Source organism: Staurois parvus, unplaced genomic scaffold, assembly GCF_062004578.1.
Source record: "Staurois parvus isolate SC_StPar_1 unplaced genomic scaffold, SC_StPar_1.0 ptg000387l, whole genome shotgun sequence".
In the NCBI taxonomy this organism is placed as follows: domain Eukaryota; kingdom Metazoa; phylum Chordata; class Amphibia; order Anura; family Ranidae; genus Staurois; species Staurois parvus.
The window spans coordinates 6,973,053-6,994,190 of NW_028318183.1; positions in this window are offsets into that span (position 1 = coordinate 6,973,053).

Genomic DNA, 21,138 nt, shown 5'->3' on the forward strand with positions numbered 1-21,138 from the left:
TCGTCATCTGTAATTGTCATGTCTCCATGATCCTCTTTGCTGTCCTACGTTTTCCTCCAGCTCTCTTATCTCATCTGCTGTTCCACCAAAATGTATGACAGAAGGAAGGAGCTTTGAACAACTGCTGACCTAAGTGTTTTGACAACCGACCTTATTAGCACTCAGTCCCCTCTATTTTGATCACTTGATACTAAATTAAAGGCAACAGTCATGAGAGAACCATGGAGCCTGTCATTGCTGACATATCCTTCAGTTTTTTTGGTAGCATTTCTGACCCTTTTGCATACCTCCCAGCAGTCCCAGATTGTGCAGGACTGTCTGGCATTTAGACATACTCCTGAAGTCTCGTGAACAAGGGCTGAGTATTGCAAAATATTTTTTTTAAATATCAGAGTTACATTAACAGAAATTACACTGATGAACAACAAAGGATGGTTGTATGAAGAATCTGACATTTTCTCAATAACAGATGACAATCTTCATTTTGAGTGTCAAACAGTGAATGTTGACAGGGTGTCCTCTTCTGAGGCCAGGCACTCAGGAGACATTAAAACGGAAACCAATCAAAACCTAACTGAGCTAAATTCTACTCCCACCCCCATTTGAAGCCTATTCTATCTACCCTGTAAAAGGAAAAATGCCTATACTATTCTGCAGTCGCTTTGGTCCAATCACGTGATGTCTACAGCATCAGCTTCAGCATAGAGGAGAGATCGCCAACAACAGCTGCAGATCCTGTACAATGACATCATTCATAGGCTTACTATGGGGCAGCTGTTTTGTCGGCTGTCCCTCCTCTACACTGAAGCTGGCGCTGGGACCCGATCATGTAACTGGACCAGAATGACATTACAATAGGTATGAATATAGGTACATTTCCTTTTACAGGATAGATAGAATAGACTTAGAATGGGGGTGGGAGTAGCTGTAAGCTTAGTTAGGTTTTGATTTGTCTTTCCCTTTAATATCTTCAAGTAGTTCTTAAATTTGATTCTTACATTTTTGCCGACATACTGTACATTATTTTTAGTTGTGTATGAATAAAAGTTAGGGCTTAGTAGAGACGCACAACTCTTACATTGATTTATTATTTGTGATTCCCACACAGGTTTTGAATAGTCAGGCAAATTTATTGGTTTATACCTCTTATCAGTTTGGTTGCCCTTCTCTGCACTTTCTCCTGTTCTCCGATACCCTATGATACTCAGATGTAAATGGGCACTATTGAATATAATAGGAATCTTCATATTGCATGTTCCCATACTTTGGGAAACATGCCATAAATTGTTAAGGTATGTTGCTAATGTGGCAAAAAAAATCTTACAACAAAAGCATAAAAGCTTGCTTTCTGCTATACGATAACATGCCTGTGTAGAACTATACAGGACTCCTACTTCAGTGTTTCTCAACTAGGATTCCATAGAACCCTTGGGTTCCATCCAGAACTTACTAGGGGTTCCTTGAGCAACGTCTGACTCTAAGGTAAGTAACCACTGCCACCAATCATCTTCTTAGCTGTATGGGGGACATTCTTCCTAATAACCACAAATGTACGGAGCATTCTCCCAACGAACATCATGCTAATATACTGTGAGCTGTAGATATAATATTCATTAGCAGGGGTTCTCTGAGACCAGCATGTTATTTGAAGGGTTCCTCCATATTAAAAAAAAGGCTAGCCTATTTCCACTGTGGTTAATATTTTTTTTTATATAAGGGAATTTGTATTTCAAATGGGCCTTCAATGTGTTCCTGAACAACTTCATTGACTAGAGAAAGGATTCAAGGAACATTTGTTGTGCCAAATGTTGTTTATTGGCACGCTATGAGTTATTAATCCTGCAGAAGGAATTGTGCCCAGCTAATTGACACAAAGCTCCATTCAGATTTACATATGTGCCAGATGATTTGCTTGGACTTATTAGAATGTGTTTTGCTGGCACATATTTTGGAATGTTAATTTGGAGATTCATCACCCCTCCCTCTCATTTTTAATTGAACATTCCTTGGATTTTCTAAAATTATTCTTGGAATTTTTTTTGTATGCTTTAACATAATCCAGATGTTCGCAGTGGCGCATATCCAATGCTGTAGTAGCAAAAGTTCCTGTAGCCAGACAAAAAGCAGACACAAAAAACGTCTGATCCTTCTCTTCCCCACTGCTTCCAGACATTTCCTCAGTTTTCACTGAAATATTTTCATCTGATCTGGCAAGGTTGGGCTTTTTAATAAAGGTTACAATACACTCTTTCACCATGATAAAGCGCTTCTGACTTGAAAGGAACAGAAAAAAAAAAACACATTGCTGCAAACTTTAAAACCCATATGTGCTTAAAGTGTATGTAAAGGCAAGATTATTCACTTTAGTTTTGGACAGCATGGAGAAGAAGGGAAGATTTCCTCGCAGGGAAGATTTCAGTTTTTCTCACTAGCCATTGTCACCAAGAAAAGTAAGTTGGGAGAAAATTAAAAAAATTAATTTGCCAATAGAACAGGAGGCAATGGCAAATCATTCAACAGACACCTGCTCTGTGACAGCTCTTTAAGATGGGAATTCCATTCACATCATAGAGATTTGCGCTTATTTTTTCCCCCGCTGCATCTCCAGGACAGAAGAGAAATTCCTTAACGTAGCATTGGCACAAAAAAAAATTAAAAATACCCCTGATAGGAGTTAAACCCTTCCCTACTCTATTTAGAACAAGAAACCAGGCAAATTGTATACCTACCTAACACTAATTTTACTTTCCTGGTGCATCACAATGGCAAAATACAATGGGTTACAGCCAGGTTTAGTTAAATAATCGACATGTTATACATAGTTACATTTATCCAGCTGGAACCAATGTAATTATGTATTTGACATATGTACTGGGCTGGAGCCACTGGAAGCTGGAAATCACTGAGGGCTTGTTCACAATAGCCATTATAGGGCAGTAAAACCCTGCTTTTGAGTCACACTTTTGCCATCCTCAACCGCTATCCCATTTAGCTGCAGAGGCAGCGGCCGGGGATGTACTCATGCATTGGGTACTGCACGAATTATACCCCGTTGCTTTTAGGGAGAATAGTGCCCACTGAACATGACCAATTCATGTGACTGGGGCCACTCAGAAAGTGACCCCCAACCACATGCAATGCATGCAGTTGCAACGTGCTAGTGTAGAGTTCAAGAGGTTAAAGTAGGCAGAGAGGAGGAGATACAATGCCTCCTCAGGCTTCTCAAGTGTTCTCTGATGGGCAATTTGAATTTGGATCGCACTTCAGAGAGCAAAGCTTGTGTGAATGATCCCTGAAGTAGCAAAGCTTGTGTGAACGATCCCTGAAGTAGACACCCCTACTTACGTGATTTCCTATCTCCACCAGGTCCTGTGCTGAGCAATCGATGTGATGCACTGTGAATGCCAGCCACTCGGCATGCTTACCAGTCAGAGAATGCTTTCCACCTTGTCCAATAAGAGAATGCTGTGCATTTAGTCAGGAGATGCAATGGTGAATGGTGCCTGTGCCAGGTAGCAGCTTGGCCCAGGACCCAGGAAGCAATTAGCGAGCACTGAAGTAGTGGTGGCTACTTCAGTGATTTCCAGCTTCCAGTGACATCAGCCAGGTATGGTATATACCTTATTACAGTGGCAGAAGTCGGATCAGTGTAACTATGTATAACATGCCAATGCTTGGAATTATGTAGTGTAGGGGAAGGTACTTAAATGAGAAGTATCCTTTCTGCAGGTGGCTGCTGTCTTAGTTAAAATCAAATGAATAAAAGCTATATATCACGTACCTGGTGATGGAGGCCAATGGAGAGAGGGCTTCCCTTGCGGCTAAGTTCCGGACTCCCCTGAGAGTGGGAGTCAGGCCCAAAATTGCACAGGTCACCTGTAGGAGTGCTGGTTGGTGGTCCACTCAGAAGCACAGCTGGTGCACGGAGATAGGTCTGTAGACAGGAGGCGCCTGTGCGTGGTATGCCAGCCCTTCCGGGATTTGGATGTTTACTGGGTAGTCGGTTCAAGCCAAGATCAGGTACCAGGTAGGAATCAGAGCGGACGTGGTCAGATGGGAAAGCCGAGGTCATTCACAGAGGAGCGAGAGAGAGAGGGTATCCGTAAGCCAAGCCGAGGTCAGGTCAGGGGTAAATCAGAGTAGACAGCTCCAGGAGAAAGCCGAGTTGGTAACAGGAAATCACAAGTCAGAACCACAGGAACCAGGAACAGGGCATGGGGAGCTAGAGATCATCAAGCAACTAGAGGAAGTGATGAGCCTCCTTATAAAGGCCGTCTGGCACCAGACTGAGGCTGGAGTGTCTTTCTGCGGCCATGTAGAGTATTGGCAAAAATGCCAGATCTTCCAGAACTCCTGCTGTGGACAGGACCCTGACAATATAGTACAGCTTCTATGAATGGATGGGGGGGAGAAAGGGCTAGCACAGTTGACACTCTTGGGGAGTGCTTATGGCAGGGTCAGTGGCTGTATAATTTCCTGTAGCACTGGAAGATTACTACTGTGGGGGTAAGGACAGGGGTGTATATACCACAAGGCAAACAAGGCATTTGCCTAGGTGGCATTTATTAGGGGGCAGTGGGATCTGAGAGAGGCTGCGGGTTGCTTGATGGTGTATGCAGAACCCAATTGTCATTCCTGGGGATGTCCAGAGCTGTGATGGTGTGTGTCTTTCTCTATTTCGTTGGGGGTGGGGGTGGAGTGGGTGTGTTAGTGGAATGCAATGCTCTCTCTGGGGGGGGTGGGGTGTTGTTGGTCACTGTCAGGTTCTCTACACACTGGGGTGTGGGGGGGGGGGGGGCAGGGTCTGGTGTTGGTCGGTGTCAGGTGCTCCTTGCCTGTGAGGGGGAGGACGGGGAGGAGGTGTTGGGATTGTCCAATTTTTGTGTTGCACAAAACCTAAATACACCACTGGGTATGGAGGGGGGCAGCAAGCAAAGGATGAAAGATTTCAATTAAGCAGCACCAGGGACAATACAGCAGCGTACAGCTCATAAAAAGGCACAGAAGCATACGTACAAAAAGTACAATGGTACTTACTGTACATACATGATGAAAGGTAATACAGGCACATAAGGGTAAACAAAAATGAAAGGGGGGTAGAGGGAATTCTCAGGGGCATGCAGACAGACCTTGTGCTGATTTTAAAGAGGTTCTAAAGGCAGAAGTTTTTTTTTACCTTCTGGGTTGCACTCCCCCTCAGCACCCACCGTAGACTTACCTAAAGCCTAGTACAAACCATCAGAAAATCACACAAAAAAATACTGCTTTTGAAGCGATTGTATGATAATCTGATCATTAGTACACAGCTTTCTTCTGAAATTATTCGAAAGGGACGAGCACAAAAATGTTTCTCGTACGATACCAGATCATACGACTTTCATTTAATTAGCACGATTTTAGTCTGAAAATATAATTCCAAATACAGTACAATACATGACATACCTTACAAATTTTTTTTTCTGTCGTACAAGAATTTTCATAACTTTAGTAATCTTTAAACTTTTGATATGAGACTAGTATTAAAAAAACAAAGAAAAACAGTGATCATTCATCCGATATTCTCATTGTGTGTATGGGGATTAAGCAGCGGCTCTCTCAATTCTTTCTCTCTTCACACAGCAGCAGGAGCCATTGGCTCCTGTTGCTGTCAAAGTCAGTGAGCCAATGAGGAGAGGAGAGCGCGGGGCAGGGCCGAACCGTGCTCTATGTGTGACTGTACAATGTCCAACAGAGGCACGGCTCGGGAGTGAGCCTGCTCAAGTGCCCCCATTAGCAAGAGGCCTGCTACTGGGGACACTTGGAGCGAGGGAGGAGGCGGTACTGTCGGTGGGGGACCCAAAAAGAAGAGGATTGGGGCTGCTCTGTGCAAAACCATTACAAAGATCAAGTAAGTATGATATGTTTGTTATTTTTTATTTAATTGCAACCTTTAATATCACTTTAACTAAACTTAAGCTGCCATTGTATGCTGCCAATGCACCAGGAAACTGTAAAGTTGTAAATACCTAATTTCCTGGCACATCTTAGTGGTAGCATTCAATAGGTACATCGGGGCAGTGACATTCCAGCTTACAATTGATCCTTCCACCTCTGAACACTTATGCTAAGCAGACCTATGCTAATCAGACGTGCGGAGACGTGGTTAAATGTGGAAGTAAACTCCACCTCACTTATCTCCATTCCATCAGGTGGCTGTCATGTGACCAGCTCCAATACTTTGAGTTGTGGCCTTGTGACAAGCATGCAAGTTCAGGAAAGTCAGAGGCTTTACCTTCATCCTGGATTAGTGATCCAAAGTATGGCAGCCAGGTAACTAGCATATGCAGAATGGGAAATAAGTCATGGAAACCTCTTTGTTATTCTCTACTGTGTGTAGTAGTGGTCAGGTTGTTCATTACTTAATACAAAAATAAGTACATTCCAGTTGATGTATTGTAATCATTGGCACATGCTCTCTCTACAGTCTTCAGACCCGCTGTCTCTGATATCACATTCTAAAGTACAAAATCTTGGAACACTTTCCATTCTGCTTCACAAGATTACATTAGGCATGTCTTGTTTTTCATGGAGATGATGACTGAAAAACATCTGGATGCAATTTTTAATCTGTATCCATGCCTATGCTTTGTCTGTGGTAATAAAGAGCTTAAAGGAAAACTTCACTTTTAGTGAAGTTGCACTTTAAATGTTCACCCCAACTCCCCTGAATGGCCGACACTTATCAAAATACTTACCTTCAGCCTTGTTCCCAAGATCTTCACTGTGCAACCCTGGCTGACAATGCTCTGCCTTTTCAGAAATGTCCTGGCTACATTCAGCTTCTACTATGTGTGTGGTCTATTTGTTCCAATGGCTGGAATTAATGGCTGAGCAATGTGCATGTGTAGTAGGACTTGGACGCAGTCAGACAAGGCAGTACTGTGAAGAACTTGGGAACGGGGCTGAAAGTATTTTGCCAAATGCCTGTGTACTTTGTGTTTTGCCTGGCTAAGAAAAGTCTAAATTATTTAAAAGGTTCCAAAAAAACTAAACTTTTGCTAACAGCTGTCAGTTGTATAAATTGAATTAAAATTGAGCAACTGACACCTATTAAAATTACATACACTATGTATGTATCTCCCCACCACCAAAGTTAGATTGTAATGGCTTAAACATTTGTAGAATATGAGCCTTTCATGATGCAGCATAACTAATTGAGAATATTCTTTCATCTATTCCAGGGGAAGGCACTAGTCTCAAGAGCTGCTTGTGCCATGACTACATTTCCTGGGCCAAGGGTTCTTGTAGAATTGTGGCCATTTATTTGGGTAGGACTAGGTTTGGAGGCAGGGGCAGACTGACAACTCATGGGGCCCCCGGGCAATAGGGGATCATGGGGCCCCTGTGTCCTTGCCCACACTCAAAAAAGCCTATAAAAAAGGTACCAGGGGCATTTCATGGGGCCCCCTACTGACCCCGGGCCCTTGGGCAGTGCCCGAGTGCTCGAATGGTCAGTCCACCCCTGTTTGGAGGTAACAACACAAACCTACTCCATGTATCAATCTGAGGTTACTAGGCAGAGCTGAATTCTAGGTCCCTGCAATGAAGTGGTTCTCTTTTTAATGGTAGAGTACTGGACTCAGTAACCAGCAATGACATATGGTTGGCCAACCTTGCCGTGCATGGTAGGTATGCAGTGCTGCACAATATGACTTCTTACTGTCAGTTGTACAGTGGCTGCAATCATGGTGATAAAATATACAAAACTATCTTTTCATTTTAGTTGCCAATTTTTGTTTTTGCTTGGAGTCCAGTATTGAATCTTTCCAAACACACGTGTATAGTCCCCATCTAGTGGCCTGAAGAGTTACACTAGATCCACTTGGGAGTCTCATGCACATAGCACAAACTGAGTCTTGTGTCTGGTAAAAACTTTCTTCTGTATAGAATGCAGCTTTCAGACGGCTTCATTACAACTAAATTTGATGGATGGCTTCTACAGTGCAATAATGCAAAATGGTACAGCGCCTATCCTTCAAAATCAGTTAGCGGTAAATTAAAAGCTGTCCAATTCTCTAAGTATTTACTCTGATTCATTGATTAGGAAATATAAACAGAAAGTCTGCTGCTGTGACCTAATCTGACAATGTAAACATTTTAGTTGCATAAATTGGGAAAATGAATGCATTACCAGTAACTTAAAGAATAACTCCACTTTAGTTTCCAAAAAAACATTCCCCTCTGAGTGTTCAATGTACATCGCAAGGATGTTAACATACTTTGTTGCAGATTCCTACCTTTTGTTAACCACTTGCCCTCCAGAGGATTTACCCCCCTTCCTAACCAGCCCATTTTTTGCGATACGGTGCTGCCTTATTTTAGCTGACAATTGCGCAGTCATGCAATGCTGTACCCAAACAAAATTTACGTCCTTTTTTCCCCACAAATAGAGCTTTCTTTCGGTGGTATTTGATCGCCTCTGCGTTTTTTATTTTTTGCGCTATAAACAAAAAAAAGGCCGCCAATTTTGAACAAAAAAAAAATATTTTTAAATTTTTGCTATAAAACATGTCTAGTAAAAAAATGTAAAGAAATCAAATTTTGTCATAAATTTAGGTCCAAATGTATTCTGCTACTTGTCTATGCTAAAAAAAACTCCCAATACGTGTAAATTACCTGAAAGTTACAGCATCTACAATATATGCCAATAATGGCGACAATCAGTGACTTATAGCACGACTGCGGTAGACAATCTGACTCCATGGGGGGAACTGACTAACTGCCAACGACATCCCCAGTGAAACTAATACAGTGATCAGTGCTAACAAAAATCACTGACACTAAAGTTACTGGGCAGGAAGGAGTTAAAATCTGGGTCGATCAAAGGGCTAACTGTGTGCTGTTTTACTATGTTGTCTGTATATGTTTTATAGTGTAAGCATGCTGGTGCTGGCAGGGGAGAAATCTGTAATGTTTACATACAGACCTCTGCCCTGTCAGTGTTCCTCGGCGATCACCGGGTGACGGCGGGTAATCTCTGGCCGGGACCCAATGATCGACAGCTGTAGCCACCAACAGCGGCACGGTAGGGCAGCACATGTTCCCCCTACCCAGAAATACAAAATCATGTATACGTGATTTTCCAAAGCCCTGCTGCCCTGTAGGAGTAGCTGTGTTATAGGGCGGTCGGGAAGCAGTTATTCTGGATAAGTACCTGTTTTCTGTGTCCATGTGCAATGTGAATCTGTCTGAGAGTTGTTTCATAGTTATCTATCAGCAGCTGCACCTGCAGGGCTCTAACGAGGAAAATTGCAGGGTCTGCATCCCTAAACATAATTTCCTATTGGGAGTATCTTACCAAAAATTACATTTATGTTGCAGGGGATGCCTTAAATCTGATTTTATCTTAGTGCAAACTTCTGGGAAAGTCAGTGAGCCAATCACACAAACAGGAAATGATGTTTCTGGGGGGTGGTCTGTACGTATTCTGTGTACAGAAATCCTCCAGGTAGCCATGTTGCATTGCATTTTACAGAAAATTACAGCACTGCATATTGAAAAGGAAAGGTTGTTTTTAGTAACATTCGTTTACAATATAACTTGTGTCACAATTGTATATGTTATAATATTTGTTTTTTATTTACTATTTTTTTTCCCCACAAAAGTGTAGCCCTTTTGCTGCATTTTTTGCACACATTTAAAAAATAATTTTAGGCCTGAAGATTACACAACCCCCCCCCCCCCCATTGTGTATTTTCTGAAAGCAGAAACCCTAGAGAATAAAATAGTGGTAGATACATTTTTTTATATTACACAATATTACCAAAGGTATATGAAACCACGTGCGACTATGTTGTATGTGGAGGTGGGGCTCACACTTTTTTTAGGGGGGGGATGCTATGTGCTTGGGTGTAACTTTATTTTTTTGCAAAAAAAGTTTTTTTTTACTTAACTTTTTTTTCCATCACATAGGCAAGACAAAGTGCCCTATGTGATGAGTTTTAGATGACAGGTTATCTTTAATGAGCCATTAAAGACCCTGCATGTCACCTCTGGGCTGTACTGGCTATATTGCAATGCAGATCGCATTACAATTCATCTCTCCTCAGCTATTCTAGCCAGGGAAAGTGATAGCGGTGACCCAGAAGTGGCATCATACACGTCGCTGTCCGAGTCACAGCAAGAAGGGGCGGAGAGAATATCCCATCTGCTCTGTGTCCTGTTAGTACAAATAGCAAAGTCCCAACTGTATGCAGGAGCTCTCTGTCCCCTTAGTAGGAAATGCCAGCACATCTGGCTTCTATGAGTGAATCCCAGAGCAAGGGAGGGGTTAAGGTAAATTGTGGCACTGTCCCTTTTTAGGCTAGCTAAATATTGCATCCAGCTGCCTCTTCCCTTTTTTGGCTATGGGGGTGGAAAGTAGAGGTATCCACACTGTCTATTCAAATCCTGCTGCTTGGCAAAGACTGCTGTTCAGGCAAGTCCTCCCTTGCAATACAGGGTGTCTCCTGGATGAGACTGAAGGATGGTGACGATCCCGCTGGTCAAACTGCTCCTATCCCTCCTTCCTCAGCTCCTGCCTGGAGGCAGAGCCCCCAGCCCTGGGGATCCCCTTCAGGCCTCACGATCCTTGACTCAGCACTCCACACTCCAACCACGAACCCTTACTGTCCAGGGTTATAGGACAAGAATCCCCACACCCCTGTGACAGCATTGGCCTAAAAAATAGCATACACTTCTTACAAGTGCAGATGGGGCCAGTTCCTTTTTGGAGTGATTAGTGATCTGTGCCATCACAAATAATGCATTTTTGCTGTGTGTTTTTTCTAAGTGGAGGGTTTCTCCATCACTCATAGAATACTCTCTAACCAGTTTGGAGGGGTGAAATATAAAAGCCTGTATGTGTGGGAGTGGACTGTCATTCCATGGGTTTAAAGGGAGAATTAGTGGGCTAGGGATGGTAGGGATGATATATATTTCAGCATCAATTACAGGCAAAAATACCAGTGGCATTCTGTATCTGTCACCGCAGAATCAGTGGGTTTGTTGAAGCCCAACTCCAACAAATTTGTTTGTTTGTAAAGTATATATACATATACCATAGCTGGGCTGAACATCTTAGCATCAAAATGCCAAAAATATGAAAGTGATTGTAAACCCTCGCTTGTAAAACAACCCATTCAGTTTAAAATATAAATGAAAGGTAAAACATTTGTGTATAGATATAAAAAAAAACATTAGAAATACCCCCTTTTCACTTTTTTTTTTAATAAGTGATCACATACCTTCTGTTTTCAGCTGCATAAAGTGCTGGGGGTCGAGAAACAGCAGGACAAGTCTGATCATTGGAGGAGAGCACTCTGAGTTCCCAGCACACCTAGGAAACTGACCACGTTTTGCTCTCATGCCTAGTGTGGTCAGCTTTTAATAGGAAAGCAGAGGGACTGGCATGCACACAGGGATTTCACACAAAGGAAGCAATACAAAGAGAACCGGATACTTTTTCATACAAGTACATGGTACAGCAGGCACATATCAGGAATATGAAATGTTGGGTTTACATATTCTTTAAGTTTTTCTTGACACAACTATGTTACCCTAAGTATGTGGAGCAAATTGATTGGTAATTACATGAAATACTCAAATAGTGAGGTTTATATTGTGCGTCATAAAATTCAGGACCAAACTTCACAGGTATGAAGGAAAAACCCTCCTAGGCATATTAGGTAAGAAACCCAGACATTGTAATACCAACCTGTTCCACGAAACCACGAGTACATCTTCCTTGGTCTTTATTCTACGAATCAGCGCTCTGTGAAACTTAATCTGAAAGTCAAGCCAATTCCTGACACAACTTGTGAGTTGATGCCATCCACCGCAAGATACCTGAGGTTAAATACTGAAAGTAGCTTAAAGAAGAAATCTGGGCAAAATATTATTTTTTCATACAGTTGGGCTGTGCCCGCGCTGCATGGGTTAAATGCTTGTTTTTGTCTAGGGGCTTAGAAAGCAAAGTACCTAATCCGCCGATCCTCCGAGTGCAAAACTGTCACTGCCACTCCTGCCCCCCTTGCATGCTAGCGGTCTTGTGAATGACGTCATCACACCCACAGACCGATGCCGGACGTGAGGATGGCAGGAACAGTCCATTGCTGGAAGTGGGGGAGCATAGGAATGGGTAAGTACAGTTTTTACATGTCCTCCTAGACAAAACAAGCACTTCAACCATGTAGTGTGGGTACATCCCCACTTCATGGGAAAATAAAACTTTTAACCGGAATTCTGCTTTACAGCTGAGCTCCAGGCAGGGGCGCATTCATCACAAGGCAAAGAAGGCACTTGCCTAGGGAACCATTTTTCAGGGGGGCAGCACCTCCCCCAGAAGAAGGGATTAAATAAGGGGCACGTGCACCATGGGAACCAGGTGGGATCCGAGAGAGGCTGCGGGCTACTTGATGGTGTATGTAGAGCTTGACTCTCGTTCCTGGGGATGTCCGGAGCTGTGCAGATGAGTGTATTTCTCTCTATTGCCAGGGGGGTTAATGAAAGGCTCTCCCAGGTGGGGGGCAGGGGTGTTGTTGGTCAATGTCAGGCTCTCTCTGTGGAATGGAGAAGGTTGGGTGGTGTTGGTTCGTGTCTGTGGGGGCAGATGATTTTTGTGTTGCCTAGGGCAGTACAAAACCTAAATACACCACTGGCTCCAGGCATATCTAGAAGACTCAAATCAATGCACTTCTGTATTCATTAATACATCATTAAAGTTGAAGTTTAATATTCTTACATTTTTGCTTCCCTGATTTCTGCTTTTACCCTCTCATTAACATGCTAATTACATAAAAAATAAGGTATGTATAAAAATTTGTTTTCATTACATTATTTTATACAAATCCTGTATAATAATAATTATTATTATTACTATTTCAGACCCAATGATGTCATCACTGGGTCTTTTTGCTTCTCTGTGCAATGCAAGCAGATTGTGGCTGATGGGAGTAGGGAGGAATAATAATGTGTAAGGAGACAGATGAACTGATTAGTCTGCTGTGTCTATGGACGTTCCCTTCTATCCAGGCCATGGTATAGCTAGTAGGAGTTGGTCATATTCAACTGGATTTGTTCTGTAATGCTGAACACAGTTTGTAGCTTCGCCAAGCCACTTCTACAGTTCTACTTTCACTTCTTCAAAGGCGCACATTTTAGATAGAGAAGAAAACTGGTTGGTAAGTGGTCATCTTCGTCAAACTGGAACAACCCTCCAGGACCAGAGGTAGGGGCCTTCAACACCATTTATTTTCCCCTGCCATTTTATATTTCAATATTTTTATTGAGAAACAAGCATATAGATGCATAAAACTAGATGGCAAACAAAAAAAGCCCACCTACATGGTGGAGCGAGATATAGAATCAGAATCATAACACTGATAGGCACGCAAAAAGATTATCGAAAGGTGGCATTACAAATATACACAGAGAGTGCCATAACCATCAAGACATACAGGTTTCATAAATCAATAAACAGAAATTGAACCGAAGGAATGAACCAAGAGTGACAGAAATAATTCAGCGAATAAAGTAGAAAAAGAGAGAAAAAAGAGAGAAAAGAAGGAAATTACTCCTAAGGGAAAGGAAGGAAATAAGAGGGGGGGGGGGGTCAGCTGCCAGACTCTCACGATACAGTAATATAATTAATCCAAGACTCCTAAATTCTCTCAAATCTGGACATATCATCAATGACAATACTCGTCAGTTTATTGTTAACCATTATCCAGTTAAGTTTTTGTTTCACCCTATCTAGCGGGATCAAGGATTGTTTCCAACTTCTAGCTATGGTAATGTGAGCCGCCAGTACTATATATAAAATTAATTTAATCGATTTTTTGGGGATGTCAGAGGGTAGTATATTGAACAAAGCCACTTCCGGCGATCTACGGATACTAACTCCTGTTACTGAGTAAATAACATTGAATGTGCGGATCCAGAACCTACTCACAACTGGACATTTCCACCAAACGTGGAACATGGTACCCTCTTGAACACAGCATTGGAAACAGCTAGATGACACGGAAGGATACATTATTGCTAGGCGAGCAGGAACCAAATACCATCGAAGTAGCGTTTTATAGTTGGATTCAACAGGATCAGTGTTAATCGAGATCATCGATAGAGTATGAGCCGCATTCCGCCATGTATCTAAATCTAAAGAACTATTTAAATCCCTCTCCCATTGGGTCATGTAGGATAATTTAGTGAGGGGATCAACCAACGAAGCATAAATAATGGATAAGCGACCTTGCATCATCCCACTTGCCCCACAGGAGACCTCGAGAGAAGTAAGCGCACAAGGTTCTGTGAGTAGTCTAAGCTTGCTATTGATAAAAGAGTTCCACTGCCATTTTAACATCTCTATTTGACAGCGATGTACACCTTTATTACCCGGTCACACCAGTGCAACTTGTCATGCAATTTGATAGTATCACATGACAAAATGCATCCTATTGTCCGCAATGGAAACGGTCATATTGGTGCGATTCAAACTCCGTCACTCCATCAGAGTTGCGACAATTTTGAAAGTACTTCATGCACTACTTTTTGCAAGTTCAGGTACGACTTGCATAGACATCTGTGTATGAAAATTGAGGAATTAATATTAAAGTGGAGCTCCACCCAAAAGGGGAAGTTCCGCTTTAAGGACTGGTCCCCTGCTTCCCATTAAGGATTGGCACCTTTGGGGAGCGGGTACCTGAAATTGACAGGTACCTGCTCCCACTTCAGCTGCGATTGCCTAGGCGATCGGAAGCGGAAGTTGTTCTCCCCCCTCCCTCCCCATAGTTATCTGGGACATGTGACAGGTCCCAGAAGACTACAGGACCATTCACAATGTGCAGTGAGCACCCAGCTGTGGAGCTGCAAGGTGTCACAGCCGGGTGCCCATACTACAGATGCCGGCGCCGGGAACACAGGGCGGCCGGTGAAACAGACTGGAGGGAGGATACCAGGGGATTGAGGGACAGGTAAGTGTCCGTTTTTGTAGCTGCTGATTTTTTTTTTTTTAATTTTCACTGGAACTCCACTTTAAGGAGGTCTTTCTGACACCAAGGATGGGTTTATATAACTAGAACAGAGCAGTTCCACTTCTTTCAAGCCTCATGTTCCCCACCTTTCACCATCATATTTTTGGACAATCAACATCTACACATTCCCTGGTGATTGGATTGAGGTGTCTACGCTACCTGTGTGGATATCAATGCTGGAATATCTTCCCGACACTCATTAGAACTGGAGAAGTAGTTTAGAAAAGCTAAGAAATGTCTTCAATATTATAGACGTCCTGTTGAATATACTGTGACTACTACAATCTGATCAGTTGGTTGCTTTTGCTTTTACTGTTCTTTCACAGTAAGCAGGGGCAGACTGACAACTCATGGGGCCCCCGGGCAATAGGGGATCATGAGGCCCATGTGTCCTTGCCCACACTCAAAAAAACCTATGAAAAAGGTACCAGGGACATCTCATGGGGCCCCCTACTGACCCCGGGCCCTCGGGCAGTGCCCGAATTTCCAAATGGTCAGTCCGCCCCTGACAATAAGGGACAAGACCTGTGACTGTTACTAAACTGCAACTGACAATATCAGGCCTCCTGCCCTGCCAGGCAGGGATTCTATGTGACGGAGCTATAAAAATCTCAGGACTGGATGGGCCGAAATACAAATCCTTTGACAGGTTAAACACATCATGTAAAAGTATTCAATCTGTGTTAATAATATGAAAATGTATGTAAAATCAAACGCACATGTGCAGGAAAACATAGTGGGGATAGGACTATTACCTTACAACACTGATCTCAGTTCTTGCTACTAACACATTCTGCATGGAATTTGTTATGCTTGTATGTTAAACCCAAAATTCCAAAAAAAGCCCAATCCACTTAAAGTGTTGCTAAACCCACAACAGTAACATCAGTCTGTATACGCAGTAAAGCATGCTTGTTATACTCACTGGCCAACCTAAGGGGATAATCGTCCGCATTGTGTAAAAAGGCTGTTTGATCCTGTCTTCTCTGATCCTCCCTTTCTTTTACTGTCCCCAATCCATCTGCTGATAGAACAGAGCTCTAGGAGGCACTCTGCACATGCTCAGTTTGGTGTGTAGTGCTAGAGAGGTTTTTTTTTTTTTCTTTGGGAGGGTGCATGTGATCAGCACAGGGACAATCAGCACTGTCCATACAGAGGGTCAGGGGTTATGCAGCCTCATAGAATAGTCAAAGCAGAATGAAAACTCCTCCTACAAGATTAGCCAGTATGCACATGGACACTGATAGAAGTCACAAGATTGCTATTTACTGCTGATGAGAAAAGGTATTTAGCAGTTTATATTTACTATAATAATAATATCATTTTCATGTTCTGCGTACTGTGGGAGACCAGATATAGCGAATGCAGGGTCCTGGGTTTAGTAACATTTTAAGCTTTGCCCCAATATTATTGTGTTCATAAAATTTCCTTAGAGACAATTACTCACAGTGCGTGGTTTGTTGATAGGAAAACTCTTCTTAAGGCAGCTGACTTTTATCTGGAAACCCTACGCGTACAGTAATGGTTTACATATGTTTAAGTCTCAGGAATCCATTTAGACTTAGTACTTAGGGCTGTTTACAGTACAGTAGAATTTCTTGAGAACAATCAGAGTGTTTAGACAGATTGTACCAGTACTGAGCATAAATTACCGCAGGAAATGTTAAAAAAGCATATTGTATAAGAACAAACAATAATTGAAAACATATGAAAAACTCAAAATTTGCCATTGATACTGCAATAAATACAGAACTGATATGTAGGTAGGTACTGCAACACTTTTGCTGAGTAACATTAGCTATAAAATCATAATACATTTTTTTAGAGGCAACGTATCCACTATTAGAATCTTTTGAATACTATACTACAAAGTCTATCTGTGGTCTGTATAGTCTCAGAAAGCTGTCTTTAGAAGGGTAATAATGGCACATCATCTTGTCTGCATATGGCCTGACTAATATGGAATGGCCTGACATTCCAAAACTCAAGGCACTCTAATGGAGTTTGCATGTTCTCCCTATGCTTGCATGGGTTTCCTCCAGGTGTTCTGGTTTCCTCCCACACTCCAAAGACATGCTGGTATATTAATTGGTAAGATAAATAAAGGTGCAGTGCTAAAAAACAAACTGAAAGACTAATGATCATCAAAAAAATGCGCAAAATCCCTTCCCTGGACTGCATGCAGCTTTGATGTCTTTTATTACAGCAGTTTAACAAAGAACACTAATTCTCTGATTATGAGCTAACAAATGCGCAGAGGCCATCACGGAGGACGGCTGAGGTGCTGAAGATAACCCAGTGGAAGGGGATCCTTCTGATCAGACCAGGCTGTGTGCATCCTTTAAGAGACCTCCGGCTGACCACAATACTTATAAATGCGTATTAATATTATGCATCTGGCGAGTGCGTAATCTTACCACATTCCTGGCACATCACTGAATATTCATTTTAGCATGTGAAGCACCAATTTGAGATCATATTCATCTGGATCTCCATATTGTCACTTTTATGGACATTGAATCGTCTTTTTTATATTATTGACAATCAGTTATTGTCATTTGTTCACAACTGTCACTTTATGATTATAAGCACCTTATACTGATATTTGTTTCATGAATATTTCATTATTAGCACTTTATTGCATTAGCACTAATTTTGCACTTTGTCACTTTCATGGACATTGCATGATCATTCGTGTGGAAATTGACAGTTATTTATTATTGTCACTTTATATAATAGCAAATCATTTCAAATATTTTATTTATGAATGGTTCATCATTAACACTGTATTTGCACTTCAGATTGCGCAATTTTTTGATGATCATTAGTCTTTCAGTTTGTTTTTTAGCGCTGCACCTTTATTTATTTTACTGGTTTGGAGGTTTTTTTGGTGCTTTAGCAGCTCATGTTTTAGCGCTCGCTTGTCTGTTTATATTTATATGGTAGATTAATTGGCTCCTGTTTAAATTGGCCCTAGTATGTGTATATATGAATGTGAGTTAGGGACCTTAGATTGTATGCTTCTTAAGGGCAGGGACTGATGTGAATGTACAAAATATATGCAAAGCTCTGCTTAAATTGATGGCACTATATACAGTGGATATAAAAAGTCTACACACTCCTTCTTTAGCTTCTCCTGTTTTCTCTCCTCTTATTCTTCTTTATTTATTCTCTTATTTTATTATGTCCTTTCTCATTCTTCCATGTAACGTGGTTGGATGAGCCCATTTGTATTTGTTCTACAACATTTGTCATGTTTTTCGTAATGCTTATTTCATGCGCTTCATGCAGCTACAAGTTTTGAGTCTTATTCCTGTGATATATCATGACATTTGTCTTTGATGTTATTTGTATTATGAAAACCTTTTTTGAATAAAAATCATTGGAAAATGTAAAAAGTCTACACACCCCTGTTAAAATGGTTTCAGTGATGTAAAAAAATGAGACAAAGATAAATTATTTTAGAACCTTTTTCACCTTTTAATGTGACCTATAAACTGTACAACTCTATTGAAAAACAAACTGAAATCTTTTAGGGGGGGAAGTAAACATAAAAAACTAAAATAATGTGGCTGCATAAGTGTGCGCACCCTCTTATAACTGGGGTGTAGCTGTGTTCAGAATTAAGCAATCACATTCAAAATCATGTTAAATAGGAGTCAGTACACACCTGCCATCATTTTACGTTCCTCTGATTAACCCCAAATAAAGTTCAGCTGTTCTAGTAGGACTTTCCTGACATTTTCTTAGTCACATCGTACAGCAAAAGCCATGGTCCGCAGACAGCTTCCAAAGCATCAGAGGGATCGCATTGTTAAAAGGTATCAGTCAGGAGAAAATTACAAAAGAATTTCAAAGGTATTAGATATACCATGGAACACAGTGAAGACAGTCATCATCAAGTGGAGAAAATATGGCGCAACAGTGACCAAGAACTGTGCGTCCCTCCAAAATTGATGAAAAGACAAGAAGAAGACTGGTCTGGGAGGCTGCCAAGAGGTCTAAAACAACATTATAGGAGCTGCAGGAATATCTGGCAAGTACTGGCTATGTGGTACATGTGACAACAATCTCCCGTATTCTTCATATGTCTGGGCTATGGGGTAGAGTGGCAAGACGGAAGCCTTTTCTTAAGAAGAAAAACATCCAAGCCCAGCTAAATTTTGCAAAAACACATCTGATGTCTCCTAAAAGCATATGGGAAAATGTGTTATGGTCTGATGAAACCAAGGTTGAACTTTCTGGGTATAATTCCAAAAGATATGTTTGGCGCAAAAACACTGCACATCACCAAAAGAACACCATACCCACAGTGAAGCATGGTGGTGGCAGCATCATGCTTTGGGGCTGTTTTTCTTCAGCTGGAACTGGGACCTTAGTCAAGGTAGAGGGAATTATGAACAGTTCCAAATACCAGTCAATATTGACACAAAACCTTCAGGCTTCTGCTAGAAAGCTGAACATGAAGAGGAACTTCATCTTTCAGCATGACAACGACCCAAAGCATACATCCAAATCAACAAAGGAATGGCTTCACTAGAAGAAGATTAAAGTTTTGGAATGGCCCAGCCAGAGCCCAGACCTGAATCCTATCGAAAATCTGTGGTGTGATCTGAATAGGGCTGTGCACAGGAGATGCCCTCACAATCTGATAGATTTGGAGTGTTTTTACAAGGAAGAGTGGACAAATATTGCCAAGTCAAGATGTGCCATGCTGATAGACTCATACCCAAAAAGATTGAGTGCTGGAATCAAATCAAAAGGTGCTTCAACAAAGTATTAGTTTAAGGGTGTGCACACTTATGCAACCATATTATTTTAGTTTTTTATGTTTACTTCCCCCCCTAAAAGATTTCAGATTATTGTTCAACCTAGTTGTACAGTTTATAGGTTACATTAAAGGAAAAAGTTCTGAAATGATTTATCTTTGTCTCATTTTTTTTTACATCACAGAAACCTGACACTTTAACAGGGGTATGTAGAATTTTTAGATTTGCTGTAGGTACCTGTTATAAATAAATAAAGAACATATTCTAATACATCACCTGCAGTTGGCCAATACTCTCTTATTCTATACTCTCCACGTCTTATTAATGGTTAGTAAGGCTACCTACCACTTTATGAGCCAATAATTAGATCTAGCAAGGAGTGGAACAAACTGGTGACTTACCAGTTGATGTTGCTATTTGCACACAAGAATACCCATGAATTTCTGGGGTTTGCAAAGAATAAAAGAAAATTCCAATTATTTACATCTATGGGATATTGGAAAAAAAAAATTAAAGATACTATATTTGAGACTCTTGGTATTTACTAAGAGAACTATATTTTTCTCACAGCTTTTGACATTGGCAATTTCTTGTGATATAACGTTGTACAGATTTCGAACTGCAGCGAAGTTACGTTAATCTAATTCAAACAATTCTATAAATGTACAATGTCTAGACAACATTTCTTACATTGGGTTTTCAGATAAGATCTTTTATGTTGAAGAAACCATAACTTTAAGTAGAGGAGTTTCCTATGGGAACACTTCAAAATATGACCTATACATTGCAGTTCTAGGTTTAGATAAACAACATTGGCCCTATCTAGCTTTCCATTGCTCTATACCCAATGCAGTGTTCCCACAGGATCACAGTGATGTATGCACTATGATTATTGTTGTTTGCTGTTAACATACTCTTGGCCTGGTTTTTAAGCACATTTTGGACATACAATGCCTGCAGGAGACTTAACGATTTCCAATTTAATGCTGGATTTAACTTTGGATCATTGATTTTAAAGCTGAAGTTTAACCCCTCTTCATCATCATGCTAATGAAAATTTTCAAACAAACCTTTCTATTTTCATTACATACCTTATTTCTGATCCAGTGATGTCATCAGTGGGTTTCTGTGCTTCTCTATGCAATGCACACAGATCATGGATGGGGGGGGGAAAGGAATAGCAGGGTGCTATACATAGCTTTCTAAAAACACTGTATACCCTTCCTCAGTACTCCTCTTAAGAGACTTCCGCTTTAAAGTGATTCTAAAGGCAGAAGGTTTTTTTTTACCTTAATGCATTTTATCAATTAAGGTAAAAA